This window comes from Alligator sinensis, unplaced genomic scaffold (genome assembly GCF_000455745.1).
Source record: "Alligator sinensis unplaced genomic scaffold, ASM45574v1 scaffold67_1, whole genome shotgun sequence".
Lineage (NCBI taxonomy): Eukaryota > Metazoa > Chordata > Crocodylia > Alligatoridae > Alligator > Alligator sinensis.
The window spans coordinates 1165560-1170409 of NW_005842111.1; positions in this window are offsets into that span (position 1 = coordinate 1165560).

Below are 4850 nucleotides of genomic sequence, written 5' to 3' on the forward strand. Positions count from 1 at the left end.
TCTCTCTCTCTCTCTCTCACCTTAACTGTATCCCAGGTACCCTGAGCACACACATACACACTGTACCATTCAAGTTAGGAACTTACCTGCATGTATGTGTAGGTGGGTTGTATGTGTGTGTATATCATTGTGTGCATGATATATGAATTAGTGATCTGTGTATGGGTAGTGAGTGTGCTGGTATTGACAATTGATTTTTGTCTAATTTGTAGTGTGTTGTGTGTATGTGCTTGAATTTGTGATAGGTATGCATATGCCTAGGCTGGTTTGGATGTGTATGTGCCTGAGCTGGTAGTGTGTGTGCGTGTGAGAGTACCTAATTGATTTGTGTGTTTATATATGTGCAATTGTGTCACACACCCTCCTAACAGCACAATATTGAGATCCTGAGAGCTGGCCTGACAACATCGGTATCAAAATTAGAGTCCATGCTACAAATATGCAATGCAGGGAACATTTTTTCATTCCCAGTGGACCTCTTCAGCATCTCAAACTGCTTTGGGATGCCACAACAGGAACATGCTCTCTCAGCTAGACACGGCCTAAGAGTCCAAATGCAACACCTGAAATCCATGATGTCATCTGGGATATTGTAAAAGTGAATCATATTGGGAAATTTGGAGGATGAAGATTGAAACAATAGACCAGCCACAATCCTGAATCATTTCTGCTGTTGTCACACCTTCAGCCCAGTGCACTCTTCTAGCAGATCACCACAGCACCAGTGCTCAGAGCAATTAATGTTTTCTTTTGAACCTTACTTGTTATTGCTGTCTGCATCTAATAACTCCAAGAAATTCTGCTCTAAAAAAGGTAGATCTTAAGTAGGTCAGCAAAACACTTTTTGCAAAAAGCCTTGCTTTCTCTGACCATGCTCCAACTGTGCATACAGCAGCTGCTTAATAATTTGCATTCTGGCCAGTCGGAGTTCATCAAATCACTTGACTCTCAGGAGGGAATGTAAGAAATGTTGCAGAAGTGTTTGGGTAATGCAAAAAATGTTTCTCCAGCTACCAGGAGTGTCATTTTTATAATGTCCAGGTCTGTTGCCCAAAAAACAAAAAAAAAGAACCACAGGCTTCTAAACTGTAACCTTTGAGTTAGAGTAGATAACGTGATTCCTCATTGCCTCAAGACTGATATGTTCCTGGATGTGAGAAATTTCCTCATTGAAACTAAATTATATTTGTCAGTACTTTGTCTAGGTATCAGGACTCCTTGGTCACAGAAAGTAGCCACCAGTGTAGAATGCAGGTGATACCTAAATCTTGGCAGATGCCAGCTGATACACTGAATAGGTCATCAGTGGCTGCTGCAAGACAGCCAATCAAGGCCTATAGTGCTGTTCAAAGTGTGCCATGAATACACAGGCACCTGCACAAAGCAACTAGCAGAGTAGTTGAATAGTAACTTTGTTTTGCTCACAGCCTCACATAACTGACCCAAGTTCTGGAGAACTATAGCATCACAGTGACCAGAACATTGCCATCTGCTTTCTCTACAGCTACTTCATAGAACAGAATGAATAAAATCTTTCCAAGAATGCAACCTTATTTCACTTCAATAAAATGAAAGGTTCAGATAGGTCAGCATCAATCTACAAGGAATTTTTCAGGATATTCAAGCAGGCTCTGGAGACTGGATCAACTGATCACATAAAAAGCTTGCTTGATGTCAATGAAGGCCATATGGAAATCACAATTCTGCACATTTAAGAGTGATCTAAGTGTCTGGGAGAATGCTACCCAATGTGAAGGAGAAGTTGGGAAAAGAGATCTGGACAATAATTTTACTACCAGTTACTGACAGTGAGATTCCTCAATAGTTACTGCATTCTATTTTATCTCCTTTTCCCTTGCAGATGATAATCATGTTTGCATATTTGCATTGATAGGAGACAATTACATATTCCTACATGTGCCAGAAGAGTTTGTCTAGACTCTCAGCCACAACTATCCATCTTGACTTAGAGACTTCTGCTAGAATTCAAACTGGACCTGCATATTTAATGTTTTCAATGTATACACAGCAAGCAGGACTTGAAGACTAGACTCATAGTCTGAAAAAGTAATCTTTTTCCTGAGGTGTAGGAAATAAATTAAACTGTTTTTTTTATTATTATTTTTGTAGCTTATTTCTTACCATTCTGCACTCTAAATTATTTTTAAATAAATCCAAGCTTCTTGGAAAAAGACAGCAATTCAAGTCTTGGCAGAAAATAAATAAGATATTTTTAGTGTACTCATTTTTGTCTGAGTTTGTTTTATTTTAAATTACATGCTTTGTATTTCAACTTATTCTTAGACCCTCAGTACACAATGCCGGGATTTTAACATTCTCTGCATATAAACTCTGCTTTATGGCAACTGAGACAGGATGAAAAAAAATTAAATATAGAGATTTATAATGAATGCAGCTCATTAATCTATTATGCCCTTTATTACGCCCCTGCCTACATTCATGTAGGGCAGGGGTGTCCAACCTTTTTGAATGTGGGGCTGGATCATGAACTTTTTATCACCCAGCAAGCCATATTCAAAGACCTCACAGGAAGCGGTATCACATCACCCCCCCCCCCCCCAAAACGAAAGTACAGTGTTTCCTTTCGTTTCCTGTCGCAGCACCTCAGGCCTCAGAAAACAGCTTGAAGGACCGTATGGCAGCCCGTGGGCCATATGTTGGACAAGCCTCATTTAGGGTGTGGTGGGTTCATCCTGGTGTTTCTGGTGGCTGAGCCCCATACCTTCCACTAAGAACCTTTCTGCCCTGAGACCTTCCACTAAGAAGCTTAATGTCACCATTGCTTCCTGGTTAATCCCTAGTTTTGGTAGTCATTATAAAACTTTAAGGAGTAGTAATGATCTAAACCTGGCTACCTCAGCAACAACCTCACCAAACTTAGCATCTGAAGGATCATTCTTTATAAATGTAACCATCTTAATAAATATATATATAGAAGTTCTTAATCTGAATGAATTAGGGTTGTCATACATGAAACATGCCTTACATAACTCTAAAAGTAAGAAGGAAATGAAAAGTTAAGCCATCTAATAGTACATATCCTCGTCCCCTCCACCTATAGATATACACCCTCTTACTCACAAACTTACTGCATTACTACACTGTGACTCTAACCTTACAACATGGCAGGGTGAGTGAATGAGTTGTTCAGATGGCACAAACATAACTCATTTTAGACCCTTCAAATTTAATATAAATCCAGTACTGAAGATGAAGCCAGTACAGCCAATGGAGAATTTGTGGGCTTGGCTACCATGCCACAGCAGTGGGTCCCAGAATCAGAGATCATTCCCCACGTCCAGGGCCACAAGCCTGCTCCAAATGAGAAGCATCTCAGTGAGGCTATTATGGGCACATCCCTCTTCACCTACTCTTAAGCCCTTACTCTCAGGAAAGCCTGAGAGTGGGCACCGAGGACAAACAACCGGACTGACCTCTATGATGGCCACGCTAATAGTCACACAATTCCCTGTCCCAGCTTCAACTCTAAAACACCCTCACCTCCTTTACTCTCCCATCATAACATTTGTTGTTATCATTTTGAAGGGTGGAAGCTGCCTGAGGGTCTTAGAGTGAGCTTGCCCTTGTTCAGTTGTTGAGCTTTGGCTTTCTCAGCCTCCACCCTTTTTGCACTCACTGGGCCTTCTAGTTCTGGTCCACTGACTGAACTGAGCTCTGGGGGTCCCAGCTTCTGGTCTGGCCCTTAAAGACCTTTATCTCTGTCCCCTCTTGGGCTGATGAGACTTCCTGGGCTCTCTCAGGCAGGAATGGGTTCTATGGGATCACCCCTCTGGGAATACTCAGTGCTCCTCCCTGCAGATGCTATAGGAATGAAACCTCAAAAATGCAAGCACCAGTCCCGGTTGAAAAGAATATCCCACATGGGTTTCAGTGCTCCCCTTGGTGGTAGGCTCTACATAAAGACAAAAGCCAAAATAGAAAGTGCCCAGTGTACTTAACTTGCTTCCTATGCAGTCTCCCAGTTTCTCTTTGCTTGGGACTGCCTGCTGGGTTCTTTGCACAGTCTGGGCTCTGGCCCTCTTGCTTCTTGCAGAGGACTGCACCCCAATGGTTTCCATAGCCAGCCTGATGGGCCTCTGGAGCTGCCTTATATCCTTCAGACCCTGCCCTTCTTCTGGTCAGCTGACTTCCCCCAGGGTTGCCTGTGGGTGCCTCCTAATTAATATTATTGATTGCTGTGGCAACTCAGTTGCAGCTGTGCCCTGCATTTCTGGGCAGCTGCCATCTTAAAGTGACAGAGCACCCTCGGTACTCTGTCACACCCTCGTAGAAAGTAGTAGCTTGAGTTTCCCCCTCTGACACTAAATAGAATAGCATAGGGGTACAGCTGCCTGAGCTGGAGAGTAAAATTCAAACCAGGGTCCTAGAGCTCAAACAGAAAAGCCTTGTGTTTTTAGGGTAAAGGGACTTAAGGTGCACTATACACAGAGTTTTGATTTAACCACTCACAGGACACTATTTGGAGAGCCCTGAAGTAGACTATGCCACTTTAACATAAATGTGGTACTATTGGGCATTGTTACACATGCTCTGGGAAGCGTGGTTGAGCACTTTAATTAGTGAGCCATACTAATGAAAAGCATTACATATCAGTATCCCCTGCACTGAAAAATGGTGGCAGGACACTTTGAACTAAAGCACATCAAATGAGTTTTAGTTCAAAGTGCTCTGCCTTCATTTTTCAGCATAGGAATGCTGATACATATGATGCTAGAGTCTGCTGGATCACATTTCATAGATTCATAGATTCATAGATGTTAGGGTCGGAAGGGACCTCAATAGATCATCGAGTCCGACCCCCGCATAGG